The sequence below is a fragment of the Oncorhynchus kisutch genome, linkage group LG23, assembly GCF_002021735.2.
Source record: "Oncorhynchus kisutch isolate 150728-3 linkage group LG23, Okis_V2, whole genome shotgun sequence".
Classification (NCBI taxonomy): domain Eukaryota; kingdom Metazoa; phylum Chordata; class Actinopteri; order Salmoniformes; family Salmonidae; genus Oncorhynchus; species Oncorhynchus kisutch.
The window spans coordinates 29311939-29327556 of record NC_034196.2 but is presented as its reverse complement, the minus strand read 5'-3'; the positions used below and the strand labels follow the sequence as shown (position 1 = coordinate 29327556).

Below are 15618 nucleotides of genomic sequence, written 5' to 3'. Positions count from 1 at the left end.
TTAACACTAACCCTAGCTTCATGTCCACATTGGTTTAACACTAACCCTAGCTTCATGTCCACATCCTGGTTTAACACTAACCCCTAGCTTCATGTCCACATCCTGGTTTAACACTAACCCTAGCTTCATGTCCACATCCTGGTTTAACACTAACCCTAGCTTCATGTCCACATCCTGGTTTAACACTAACCCTAGCTTCATGTCCACATCCTGGTTTCACACTAACCCTAGCTTCATGTCCACATCCTGGTTTAACACTAACCCTAGCTTCATGTCCACATCCTGGTTTAACACTAACCCCTAGCTTCATGTCCACATCCTGGTTTAACACTAACCCTAGCTTCATGTCCACATCCCTGGTTCACCCTAACCCTAGCTTCATGTCCACATCCTGGTTTAACACTAACCCTAGCTTCATGTCCACATCCTGGTTTAACACTAACCCTAGCTTCATGTCCACATCCTGGTTTAACACTAACCCTAGCTTCATGTCCACATCCTGGTTTAACACTAACCCTAGCTTCATGTCCACATCCTGGTTTAACACTAACCTAGCTTCATGTCCACATCCTGGTTTAACACTAACCCTAGCTTCATGTCCACATCCTGGTTTAACACTAACCCTAGCTTCATGTCCACATCCTGTTTAACACTAACCCTAGCTTCATGTCCACATCCTGGTTTAACACTAACCCTAGCTTCATGTCCACATCCTGGTTTAACACTAACCCTAGTTCATGTCCACATCCTGGTTTAACACTAACCCTAGCTTCATGTCCACATCCTGGTTACCTAACCTAGCTCATTCCACATCCTGGTTTCCCACTAACCCTAGCTTATTCCACATCTGGTTAACACTAACCCTAGCTTCAGGTCCACATCCTGGTTTAACACTAACCCTAGCTTCATTCCACATCCTGGGTTTAACACTAACCCTAGCTTCATGTCCACATATAGTTTAACACTAACCCTAGCTTCATGTCCACATCCTGGTTTAACACTAACCCCAGCTTCATGTCCACATCCTGGTTCCACACTAACCCTAGCTTCATGTCCACATCCTGGTTTAACACTAACCCTAGCTTCATGTCCACATCCTGGTTCCACCCTAACCCTAGCTTCATGTCCACATCCTGGTTTAACACTAACCCTAGCTTCCATGTCCACATCCCGGTTTAACACTAACCCTAGCTTCATGTCCACATCTCGGTTAACACTAACCCTAGCTTCATGTCCACATCCTGGTTTAACACTAACCCTAGCTTCATGTTCACATCCTGGTTTAACACTAACCCCAGCTTCATGTCCACATCCTGGTTCCACACTAACCCTAGCTTCATGTCCACATCCTGGTTTAACACTAACCCTAGCTTCATGTCCACATCCTGGTTTAACACTAACCCTAGCTCATGTCCACATCCTGTTTAACACTAACCCTAGCTTCATGTCCACATCCTGGTTCCACCCTAACCCTAGCTTCATGTCCACATCCTGGTTTAACACTAACCCTAGCTTCATGTCCACATCCTGGTTTAACACTAACCCTAGCTTCATGTCCACATCCTGGTTTAACACTAACCCTAGCTTCATGTCCACATCCCGGTTTAACACTAACCCTAGCTTCATGTCCACATCTCGGTTTAACACTAACCCTAGCTTCATGTCCACATCCTGGTTTAACACTAACCCTAGCTTCATGTTCACATCCTGGTTTAACACTAACCCCAGCTTCATGTCCACATCCTGGTTCCACACTAACCCTAGCTTCATGTCCACATCCTGGTTTAACACTAACCCTAGCTTCATGTCCACATCCTGGTTTAACACTAACCCTAGCTTCATGTCCACATCCTGGTTTAACACTAACCCTAGCTTCATGTCCACATCCTGGTTCCACCCTAACTCTAGCTTCATGTCCACATCCTGGTTTAACACTAACCCTAGCTTCATGTCCACATCCTGGTTTAACACTAACCCTAGCTTCATGTCCACATCCTGGTTTAACACTAACCCTAGCTTCATGTCCACATCCTGGTTTAACACTAACCCTAGCTTCATGTCCACATCCTGGTTCCATACTAACCCTAGCTTCATGTCCACATCCTGGTTTAACACTAACCCTAGCTTCATGTCCACATCCTGGTTTAACACTAACCCTAGCTTCATGTCCACATCCTGGTTTAACACTAACCCTAGCTTCATGTCCACATCCTGGTTTAACACTAACCCTAGCTTCATGTCCACATCCTGGTTTAACACTAACCCTAGCTTCATGTCCACATCCTGGTTCCACACTAACCCTAGCTTCATGTCCACATCCTGGTTTAACACTAACCCTAGCTTCATGTCCACATCCTGGTTTAACACTAACCCTAGCTTCATGTCCACATCCTGGTTTAACACTAACCCTAGCTTCATGTCCACATCCTGGTTTAACACTAACCCTAGCTTCATGTCCACATCCTGGTTCCACCCTAACCCTAGCTTCATGTCCACATCCTGGTTTAACACTAACCCTAGCTTCATGTCCACATCCTGGTTTAACACTAACCCTAGCTTCATGTCCACATCCCGGTCTAACACTAACCCTAGCTTCATGTCCACATCTCGGTTTAACACTAACCCTAGCTTCATGTCCACATCTCGGTTTAACACTAACCCTAGCTTCATGTCCACATCCTGGTTTAACACTAACCCTAGCTTCATGTCCACATCCTGGTTTAACACTAACCCTAGCTTCATGTCCACATCCTGGTTTAACACTAACCCTAGCTTCATGTCCACATCCTGGTTTAACACTAACACTAACCCTAGCTTCATGTCCACATCCTGGTTTAACACTAACACTAACCCTAGCTTCATGTCCACATCCTGGTTTAACACTAACCCTAGCTTCATGTCCACATCCTGGTTCCACCCTAACCCTAGCTTCATGTCCACATCCTGGTTCCACCCTAACCCTAGCTTCATGTCCACATCCTGGTTTAACACTAACCCTAGCTTCATGTCCACATCCTGGTTTAACACTAACCCTAGCTTCATGTCCACATCCTGGTTTAACACTAACCCTAGCTTCATGTCCACATCCTGGTTTAACACTAACCCTAGCTTCATGTCCACATCCTGGTTCCACACTAACCCTAGCTTCATGTCCACATCCTGGTTTAACACTAACCCTAGCTTCATGTCCACATCCTGGTTTAACACTAACCCTAGCTTCATGTCCACATCCTGGTTTAACACTAACCCTAGCTTCATGTCCACATCCTGGTTTAACACTAACCCTAGCTTCATGTTCACATCCTGGTTTAACACTAACCCCAGCTTCATGTCCACATCCTGGTTCCACACTAACCCTAGCTTCATGTCCACATCCTGGTTTAACACTAACCCTAGCTTCATGTCCACATCCTGGTTTAACACTAACCCTAGCTTCATGTCCACATCCTGGTTGAACACTAACACTAACCCTAGCTTCATGTCCACATCCTGGTTTAACACTAACACTAACCCTAGCTTCATGTCCACATCCTGGTTTAACACTAACCCTAGCTTCATGTCCACATCCTGGTTCCACCCTAACCTTAGCTTCATGTCCACATCCTGGTTTAACACTAACCCTAGCTTCATGTCCACATCCTGGTTTAACACTAACCCTAGCTTCATGTCCACATCCTGGTTTAACACTAACCCTAGCTTCATGTCCACATCCTGGTTTAACACTAACCCTAGCTTCATGTCCACATCCTGGTTTAACACTAACCCTAGCTTCATGTTCACATCCCGGTTCCACACTAACCCTAGCTTCATGTCCACATCCCGGTTTAACACTAACCCTAGCTTCATGTCCACATCTCGGTTTAACACTAACCCTAGCTTCATGTCCACATCCTGGTTTAACACTAACCCTAGCTTCATGTTCACATCCTGGTTTAACACTAACCCCAGCTTCATGTCCACATCCTGGTTCCACACTAACCCTAGCTTCATGTCCACATCCTGGTTTAACACTAACCCTAGCTTCATGTCCACATCCTGGTTTAACACTAACCCTAGCTTCATGTCCACATCCTGGTTTAACACTAACCCTAGCTTCATGTCCACATCCTGGTTCCACCCTAACCCTAGCTTCATGTCCACATCCTGGTTTAACACTAACCCTAGCTTCATGTCCACATCCTGGTTTAACACTAACCCTAGCTTCATGTCCACATCCTGGTTTAACACTAACCCTAGCTTCATGTCCACATCCTGGTTTAACACTAACCCTAGCTTCATGTCCACATCCTGGTTCCACACTAACCCTAGCTTCATGTCCACATCCTGGTTTAACACTAACCCTAGCTTCATGTCCACATCCTGGTTTAACACTAACCCTAGCTTCATGTCCACATCCTGGTTTAACACTAACCCTAGCTTCATGTCCACATCCTGGTTTAACACTAACCCTAGCTTCATGTCCACATCCTGGTTTAACACTAACCCCAGCTTCATGTCCACATCCTGGTTTAACACTAACCCTAGCTTCATGTCCACATCCTGGTTTAACACTAACCCTAGCTTCATGTCCACATCCTGGTTTAACACTAACCCTAGCTTCATGTCCACATCCTGGTTTAACACTAACCCTAGCTTCATGTCCACATCCTGGTTTAACACTAACCCTAGCTTCATGTTCACATCCTGGTTTAACACTAACCCCAGCTTCATGTCCACATCCTGGTTCCACACTAACCCTAGCTTCATGTCCACATCCTGGTTTAACACTAACCCTAGCTTCATGTCCACATCCTGGTTTAACACTAACCCTAGCTTCATGTCCACATCCTGGTTTAACACTAACCCTAGCTTCATGTCCACATCCTGGTTCCACCCTAACCCTAGCTTCATGTCCACATCCTGGTTTAACACTAACCCTAGCTTCATGTCCACATCCTGGTTTAACACTAACCCTAGCTTCATGTCCACATCCTGGTTTAACACTAACCCTAGCTTCATGTCCACATCCTGGTTTAACACTAACCCTAGCTTCATGTCCACATCCTGGTTCCACACTAACCCTAGCTTCATGTCCACATCCTGGTTTAACACTAACCCTAGCTTCATGTCCACATCCTGGTTTAACACTAACCCTAGCTTCATGTCCACATCCTGGTTTAACACTAACCCTAGCTTCATGTCCACATCCTGGTTTAACACTAACCCTAGCTTCATGTCCACATCCTGGTTTAACACTAACCCTAGCTTCATGTCCACATCCTGGTTTAACACTAACCCTAGCTTCATGTCCACATCCTGGTTTAACACTAACCCTAGCTTCATGTCCACATCCTGGTTCCACCCTAACCCTAGCTTCATGTCCACATCCTGGTTTAACACTAACCCTAGCTTCATGTCCACATCCTGGTTTAACACTAACCCTAGCTTCATGTCCACATCCCGGTTTAACACTAACCCTAGCTTCATGTCCACATCTCGGTTTAACACTAACCTTTGCTTCATGTCCACATCTCGGTTTAACACTAACCCTAGCTTCATGTCCACATCCTGGTTTAACACTAACCCTAACCCTAGCTTCATGTCCACATCTCGGTTCAACACTAACCCTTGCTTCATGTCCACATCCTGGTTTAACCCTAACCCTAACCATAGCTCCAGATCTGTCCGTGTGTGTGTCTCTAATGACCCCCATCTTCACCTCCTCATCTACTGGGCTGTGGACGTACTCACACACCCCGGGGGACACCTGGAACACACACACACAGATACACAGACAGACACACAGACACACACAGACAGACACACACACACACACACACACACACACACACACAGATACACAGACACACACACCCACACACACACACAGACACACACACACTCTCCTCATCTCTCTGTACCTGGAATCAGGTGGGTCCTGGTTTGACAGGCAGTATGTTGGCCAGGTAGTAGACCTTAGGGAACAGGGAACAGAGCGATGACCGTCTTGACCAGAGAGATGATGTCTGACCAAACCTTCTTGATGTCCACTCCTTTAGAGGCCAGGCGGTAGAGCACGCTGGAGAAGGTGCGCTTGTTTCCTGACGAAAGGCTGTCAGAGTGGACAAATTTCCCACTCTGGACGCTGAGGGAGTAGTTGGTAAGGTGCATGAGGACATGGCTCAGGTTCTTCTGACTGGGTTCCTGTTGGGGTGCCAGGGACATGGGAGAACAGAGATGTTAGAATGCTATATTTAAACATAGAAACATGTTAAAAAAAAGTGTTTAAATGCTAGTATAATGCTTTATGCCAAAATGGAAGACAAAATATATTGTGTAGTGATTATGAGTGCTGTATGTATGTGTTATGAATGCGTTATGTCTTCAGATAAAGTGTTCCTACCGTTCCTACCTGGTATTGCTCAGTTCAGAATGTGTTATGAATGGGTTATGAACATGTTATAAAGTCCCTTTGTAACTTCCAACCTGGTATGGCTCGATACAGAAACTTCTTATGAATGTAGCTTATATGTATTATGAGCATGTTATAACATCCTTATCTATGTTCCTAGCTTGTATGTCTCGGTGCAGAAGCGTGACAGCGATATAAATCTCCAGCGGCTCCAGGGACTTGACCAGCACGTAGAGACGGATGTCCAACTTCAGCTTGTCGATAAGAAGAGGCTTGTGGATGTACTCCTGGACCACAGACTGCCTTGTCTGTGATCCCACTATAACCCTGAGGTCACTGGGGTCGTGGATGAGGTAGATGACATCCCCCTGGGAACCCCCGTCCAGCTTGACGATGAAGGTGCACTTCAGGGACGCATCAGCATTAACTATGTAGTAATAAGACTTACTTGTTAGATATTACTGCAAGGTTGGAACTAGAAGCACAAGCATTTCGCTACACTCGCATTAACATCTGCTAACCATGTGCATGTGACCAATAACATTTGATTTGTTTTGATTTCACTGACTGGAAAAACATAAACAATGACCATCCATAGGTCTAAATGGGTGAAGATGTTGGGTCAATCAAGCACTGGTCTTTAAATCATCATCAATGGCCCCCAAAAACCTTCTTTTACTCTCTGTTCCGGACGTTCTAGACAACCAATTCTCATAGCTTTTAGCCGTACCCTTATCCTACTCCTCCTCTGCTCCTCTGGTGATGTAGAGGTGAATCCAGGCCCTGCAGTATATAGCTCCATTCCTATTCCCCAGGCGCTCTCTTTTGATGACTTCTGTAACCGTAATAGCCTTGGTTTCATGCAGGTTAACATTAGAAGCCTCCTCCCTAAGTTTGTTTTATTCACTGCTTTAGCACACTCTGCCAACCCGGATGTTCTAGACATGTCTGAATCCTGGCTTAGGAAGACCACCAAAAATTCTGAAATCTTCATCCCTAACTACAACATCTTCAGACAAGATAGAACGGCCAAAGAGGGCGGTGTTGCAATCTACTGCAAAGATAGCCTGCAGAGTTATTTCCTACTATGCAGGTCTGTACACAAACAATTTGAACTTCTACTTTTAAAAATCCACCTCTCTAAAAACAAGTCTCTCACCGTTGCCGCCTGCTATCGACCACCCTCTGTCCCCAGGTGTGCTCTGGACACCATATGTGAACTGATTGCCCCCCCATCTATCTTCAGAGCTCGTGCTGCTAGGCGACCTAAACTGGAACATGCTTAACACCCCAGCCATCCTACAATCTAAGCTTGATGCCCTCAATCTCACACAAATTATCAATGAACCTACCAGGTACCACCCCAAAGCCGTAAACACGGGCACCCTCATAGATATCATCCTAACCAACTTGCCCTCTAAATACACCTCTGCTGTTTTCAACCAAGATCTCAGCGATCACTGTCTCATTGCCTGCTTCCGTAATGCGTCAGCGGTCAAACGACCTCCACTCATCACTGTCAAACGCTCCCTGAAACACTTCAGCGAGCAGGCCTTTCTAATCGACCTGGCGCGGGTATCCTGGAAGGATATTGATCTCATCCCATCAGTAGAGGATGCCTGTTTTTCTTTTTCTTTTGCAAATGCCTTCCTCAACATCTTAAAGAAGCATGCCCCATTCAAGAAATTTAGAACCAGGAACAGATAACCAACATAAAAACATCCTATGGCGTTCTGCATTAGCATCGAACAGCCCCCGTGATATGCAACTTTTCAGGGAAGCTAGAAACCAATATACACAGGCAGTTAGAAAAGCCAAGGCTAGCTTTTTGAAGCAGAAATGTTCTTCCTGCAACACAAAGTCAAAAAGGTTCTGGGACACTGTGAAGTCCATGGAGAATAAGAACACCTCCTCCCAGCTGCCCACTGCACTGAGGATAGGAAACACTGTCACCACCGATAAATCCACTATAATTTTCTACGGCTGGCCATGCTTTCCACCTGGCTACCCCTACCCCGGTCAATAGCACTGCACCCCCCACAGCAACTCGCTCAAGCCTTCCCCATTTCTCCTTCTCCCAAATCCAGTCAGCTGATGTTCTGAAAGAGCTGCAAAAAAAAATCTGCAACCCTTATTAATAGCCTGTTCAACCTCTCTTTCGCGTCGTCTGAGATACCCAAAGATTGGAAAGCAGCTGCGGACATCCCACTCTTCAAAAGGGGGGACACTCTTGACCCAAACAGCTACAGACCTATATCTATCCTACCCCCCCTTGCTAAGGTCTTCGAAAGCCAAGTCAACAAACAGATTACCGACCATTTCGAATCCCACCATACCTTCTCCGCTATGCAATCTGGTTTCAGAGCTGGTCATGGGTGCACCTCAGCCACGCTCAAGGTCCTAAACGATATCTTAACCGTCATCGATAAGAAACAATACTGTGCAGCCGTATTCAATGACCTGGCCGAGGCTTTCGACTCTGTCAATCACCACATCCTCATCGGCAGACTCGATAGCCTTGGTTTCTCAAATGATTGCCTCGCCTGGTTCACCACCTACTTCTCTGATAGAGTTCAGTGTGTCAAATCGGAGGGCCTGTTGTCCGGGCCTCTGACAGTCTCTATGGGGGTGCCACAAGGTTCAATTCTTGGACCGACTCTCTTCTCTGTATACATCAATGATGTCGCTCTTGCTGCTGGTGAGTCTCTGATCCACCTCTACGCAGATGACACCATTCTGTATACTTCTATCCCTTCTTTGGACACTGTGTTAACAACCCTCCAGACGAGCTTCAATGCCATACAACTCTCCTTCCGTGGCATCCAATTGCTCTTAAATACAAGTAAAACTAAATGCATGCTCTTCAACCAATCGCTGCCTGCACCTGCCCGCCCGTCCAACATCACTACTCTGGACGGTTCTGACTTAGAATATGTGGACAACTACAAATACCTAGGTGTCTGGTTAGACTGTAAACTCCTTCCAGACTCACATCAAACATCTCCAATCCAAAGTTAAATCTAGAATTGGCTTCCTATTTCGCAACAAAGCATCCTTCACTCATGCTGCCAAACATACCCTTGTAAAACTGACCATCCTACCGATCCTCGACTTCGGCGAGGTCATTTACAAAATAGCCTACAATACCCTACTCAATAAATTGGATGCAGTCTATCACAGTGCCATCCGTTTTGTCACCAAAGCCCCATATACTACCCACCACTGCGATCTGTACGCTCTCGTTGGCTGGCCCTCGCTTCAAACTCGTCGCCAAACCCACTGGCTCCATGTCATCTACAAGACCTTGCTTGGTAAAGTCCCCCCTTATCTCAGCTCGCTGGTCACCATAGCAGCACCCACCTGTAGCACGCGCTCCAGCAGGTATATCTCTCCGGTCACCCCCAAAACCAATTCTTCCTTTGGCCGCCTCTCCTTCCAGTTCTCTGCTGCCAATGACTGGAACGAACTACAAAAATCTCTGAAACTGGAAACACTTATCTCCCTCACTAGCTTTAAGCACCAGCTGTCAGAGCACATCACAGATTACTGCACCTGCACATAGGCCATCTATAATTTAGCCCAAACATATACCCATCCACCTACTGTATTTATTTATTCTGCTCCTTTGCACCCCAATTATTTCTATCTCTACCTTGCACATTCTTCCACTGCAAATCTACCATTCCAGTGTTTTACTTGCTATATTGTATTTACTTCGCCACCATGTCCTTTTTTTTGCCTTTACCTCCCTTATCTCACCTCATTTGCTCACATTGTATATAGACGTATTTTTCTACAGTATTATTGTCTGTATGTTTGTTTTACTCCATGTGTAACTCTGTGTTGCTGTATGTGTCGAACTGCTTTGCTTTATCTTGGCCAGGTCGCAATTGTAAATGAGAACTTGTTCTCAACTTGCCTACCTGGTTAAATAAAGGTGAAATAAATCAAAAATGGCCACGGCTGGTGTAGAGGACTGTGATTCCAGGCCTCCTGGTTGGTATGAGTGAAACACATGGAGCTGTAATGCAAAGATTAGTAACAGGGGAACTGAGACTTAAGAGTCCAAATCAGCTCGATTGTAAAGGAGCCCCTCTGAGTTAGGGCTGGGCGATACAGTGGCTTGCGAAAGTATTCACCTCCATTGGCATTATTCCTATTTTGTTGCCTTACAACCTGGAATTAAAATGGATTTTGGGGGGGTTGTAGCATTTGATTTACACAACATGCCTACCACTTTGAAGATGCAACATATGTTTTCTTGTGAAACAAACAATAAATAAGACAAAAGAACTGAAAACTTGAGCATGCATAACTATTCACCCCCCGCAAAGTGAATACTTTGTAGAGACACCTTTTGCAGAAATTACAGCTGCAAGTCTCTTGGGGTATGTTTCTATCAGCTTGGCACATCTAGCCACTGGGATTTTTGCCCATTCTTCAAGGCAAACTCCAGCACTTTCAAGTTGGATGGGTTCCGCTGGTGTACAGCAATCTTTAAGTCCTACAACAAATTCTAAATTGGATTCCGCTTAAAGTGTTGCTATAGCAGTATGCTTAGGGTCATTGTCCTGCTGGAAGGTGAACCTCCATCCCAGTCTCAAATATCTGGGAGACTGAAACAGGTTTCCCTCAAGAATTTCCTTGTATTTAGCGCCATCCATCATTCCTTCAATTCTGACCTGTTCCCTGTCGATAAAAAACATTTCCACAGCATGATGCTGCCACCACCATGCTTCACTGTGGGGATGGCGTTCTCAGGGTGATGTGAGGTGTTGGGTTTGCGCCAAACATAGGATTTTCCTTGATGGCCAAAAAGCTACATTTTAGTCTCATCTGACCAGAGTACCTTCTTCCATTTGTTTGGGGAGTCTCCCACATGCCTTTTGGAAAACACCAAATGTGTTTGCTTGTTTTTTTCTTAAGCAATGGCTTTTTTCTGGCCACTCTTCTGTAAAGCCCAGCTCTGTGGAGTGTACGGCTTAAAGTGGTCCAATGGACAAATACTCCAATCTCCGCTGTGGAGCTTTGCAGCTCCTTCAGGGATATCTTTGGTCTCTTTGTTGCCTCTGATTAATGCCCTCCTTGTCTGGTCCGTGAGTTTTGGTGGGCAGCCCTCTCTTGGCAGGTTTGTTGTGGTGCCAAATTCTTTCAATTTTTTTAACAATGGATTTAATGGTGCTCCGTGGGATGTCATCTGATATTTTTGGGGATATAATGTCTATTCTAATTATATAGTTAGAATATAATAGCGGGCACTTTGAATACAGTCTTGTTTGACATGACAACGAATGAAAATTCCAGGGAGGAGTTATTGTGACAGGGTAGGAACTAATGTGTTGATAGGTGTTTCCTAGGGGACCCTATAATCTTTGGCTTCATGTAGCTAACAGAAGACACTGTTGCACAAACAACATGCTGATTTAGGTCTACACAATCATTGGTATTATCAGTATCAGCTGTATAGCTAATTACGCTTGCTCTTACTCAGTACATTTATTATCTAGCTAGCTAGCGATTAGCATTAGTGGCTAACAAGATTTAGAAACAACTTGCTAAGAAAAGACAAACAAGCTATTTGCAGATGTAAGAAACACAAGCTAATGGTGTAATTATAGAATGCTAGTAGATTTATATTAAGAAGCAAAGTGACAACTGCATCGTTGTCATCAACGGTGTTGCATATGCTGCATTGACCATGCAGACTGAACGCAAGTGTCTCGTAGTTGAGGGACATCAAATGCGCTCCTTGAGTGTCGGTGACATAGAGAGAGTGAAGAGAGATGACTCAAGTAGCGAAGTAAACTATAAAAAATGGACGTTACACACTGCGTATCACATTTAACAAACCAAACATTCAAATACCGGTAAAGAAGGTCAAGTAAAACCAGTCGGTGCATCAATACCGGTATATTACAAAAAAACGGAGTCAAATCACAGTACATTAAGGCTGTGTTTACACAGCCAGCTCAATTCTGATCTTTTTCCAGTAATTTGACTTTTGACCAATCAGATCAGCTCTGAAAATGATTTGATGTGATCTCTCAAAATACCTAATAGTGGAAAGAATATCAGAATTGGGCTGCCTGTGTAAACGCAGCCTTAGTGCTGCAGTATGTGGTAGCGAACTACACTCTTAGAAAAAAGGGTTCCAAAAGGGTTCTTTGGCTGTCCCCATAGGAGAACCCTTCTTGGTTCCATGTAGAACCCTCTGTGGAAAGGGTTCTACCTCGAACCATAAGGGTTCGACTATGGAAACAAAAAAAATCTTCAAAGGGTTGTCCTTTGGGGACAGCCAAAGAACCCTTTTAGGTTCTATAAGGCACTTTTCTTTCTAAGAGTGTACCTGTTATCACCTAATGTAACCTAAGTGACACAGTGATAGACTGACACAAGCTGAGTGATATTTAGCTACCCGCTTTGCCTAGACATTTCAAGTTGAAGTTTTATTAGTAGTCTGTACAGGATACACATGGTATACATCGTCCAACAAAATGCTTACTTGCTTATCTTACTCTTGTTCACTTTGTCATGAATGAACTTCAGTGTCTCGTCACTGCCCCTAGAGTATTTTGCACCATTCAACACCACATCCCAAGGCGAAATATTGAGATCTGGAGCTTATATGTATCTATGGCAATTTCCTAGGTTGGGATTAATTCATTTGAACTACACACAATTTCCTTCCTAATCGTTGTCTACCTTGTTTAAGTAAGTAATTGAAACCAACTTAAATGTTAAGACTCCCTAAGCTCCGATACTATCCTATGGCACAGCTCTATCAAGGTTAGTCTATGCCTGTAGACAACGTTCCCTCTGAGCTGCGCGAGGCCGCGCACCTCCTCCATGACTGCAGCACAGAAGAAATGCCAGCCAGCGCAGAGACGCACGAGATTAAACTTCACTGAGCTCCCTTCATTAGTGTGCACTATAGAGATCAACATTTTTCTCTAATGTGACCAAATCAACATTATATCAGCCCCTTTTTAATGCAACAAACAAAAACAAATCTAACTTGTAAGATTGAGGCTGGGATTTAGTTGTAGGCTGAGCCAGAGAGCATGGGAGTAGAATTCTATTGACCAGCCCATTCAATCAGCCTGAGTGGATGCGCTTTTCTGATCTGAGCTCAGAGCAAAGCTTGTTTCTTTAAGGGGCAATGTTGTATTTTGATACAGGCTTGATTATGCAAATAAGCCAATAGGCAGTGGGTAGCCTACTTTGCATAATTCTCTGCATGGTAATAATAACGCATTTTATTTTGTAAATAAAATGCGAATACAATTTGATACAATGAAATGTATACTACCGTTCAAAAGTTTGGGGTCACTTAGAAATGTCCTTGTTTTTTGTGTGTTTTTTAACCTTTATTTAACCAGGTAGGCTAGTTGAGAACAAGTTCTCATTTACAACTGCGACCTGGCCAAGATAAAGCAAAGCAGTGCGACACAAACAACAACACAGAGTTACACATGGAATAAACAAACATACCGTCAATAACACAAGTCTATATACAGTGTGTGCAAATGAGGTAAGATAAGGGAGGTAAGGCAATAAATAGGCCATAGAGGTGAAATAATTACAATTTAGCAATTAAACACTGGAGTGATTGATGTGCAGAAGATGAATGTGCAAGTAGAGATACTGGGGTGCAAAGGAGCAAAAAAATAAAAACAGTATGGGGATAGGGTAGTTGGATGGGCTATTTACAGATGGGCTATGTACAAGTGCAGTGATCGGTGAGCTGCTCTGACAGCTGGTGCTTAAAGTTAGTGAGGGAGATATGAGTCTGCAGTTTTTGAAAGAAAATACATTTTTTGTCCATTAAAATAAAATTAAAATGGTCAGAAACGCCTCACAAGTCCGCAACTGGCAGCTTCATTAAATAGTACACACAAAACCCCAGCTCAACGTCAACAGTGAAGAGGCTGGCCTCCTAGGCTTTCTAGGCAGAGTTGCAAAAAAATTGCCGTATCTCAGACTGGCCAATAAAAATAAAAGATTAAGATGGTCAAAAGCACAAAGACACTGGACTGAGATATGGCTTTTTCTTTGCAATTCTGCCTAGAAGGCCAGCATCCCAGAGTCGCCTCTTCACTGTTGACGTTGAGACTGGTGTTTTGCGGGTACTATTTAATGAAGCTGCTAGTTGAGGACTTGTGAGGCGTCTGTTTCTCAAACTAGATACTCTAATGTACTTGTCCTCCTGCTCAGTTGTGCACCAGGGCCTCCCACTCCTCTTTCTATTTTGGTTAGAGACAGTTTGCGCTGTTCTGTGAAAGAAGTAGTACACAGCATTGTACGAGATCTTCAGTTTCTTGGCAATTTCTCACATGGAATAGCCTTCATTTCTCAGAACAAGAATAGACTGACGAGTTTCAGAAGTGCTTTGTTTCTGGCCATTTTGAGCCTGTAATCGAACCCAAAAATGCTGATGCTCCAGATACTCAACTAGTCTAAAGGCCAGTTTTATTGCTTCTTTAATCAAAACAACGGTTTTCATGTGCGAACATAATTGCAAAAGGGTTTTCTAATTATAAATTAGCCTTTTATAATGATTAACTTGGATTAGATAACAAAACGTGCCATTGGAACACAGGAGTGATGGTTGCTGATAATGGGCCTATATAGATATTCCATTAACAATCAGCCGTTTCCAGCTCCAATAGTCATTTACAACATGAACAATGTCTACACTGTATTTCGGATCAATTTGATATTATTTTAATGGACAAAAAATGTGCTTTTCTATCAAAAACAAGGACATTTCTAAGTGACCCCAAATTTTTGAACGGTAATGTACAGTCACCTATTCGGCCCATGGTAGAGACCAAGTAAAAAATCATTAATTCATGTCAATCCCTGCATAATGTAAAAAAGTTTGTAAAGGTCTCATGGAATGTACTGGAGGCCTGCATTGAACACTGCATATTGTAGACTATATCATTTGCTCCATTGATTTTGTTGCTAGGCCACTCTAATATGCTCAAATAGCCACAATAGCCTATTGGCTACTGTCTAAAACTGTAAGTTAAAGCAGGTACAGCCTCAGTTTTCACTGTAATCGCGTGCCGGAAGTTTGCACAAAATTCTCACAATGTTCAAGTTTCTGCTCACAAGCCCAGAAATTTGCTCAGTGCCCAAAAACATTAGAGGGAATATTGCCTGTAGCCTGTCTGTGGTTAAGATGCAGAGCCTTTTAAAGGGGCTCTAGTGCCCCCCTCTGT

General features: G+C 44.0%; 1 long non-coding RNA gene across 1 annotated transcript in view; it reads right to left on the bottom strand.

Moving 5' to 3' along the window:
* The window catches only part of LOC109868815 (uncharacterized), a 71775-nt gene that overhangs the window by 44745 nt on the left and 11412 nt on the right, over window positions 1–15618 (bottom strand). Inside the window, exon 4 of the long non-coding RNA XR_004205009.1 lies at window positions 5901–6183. This is a non-coding gene — a long non-coding RNA (uncharacterized LOC109868815). The remainder of the gene's footprint in view (window positions 1–5900; window positions 6184–15618) is intronic.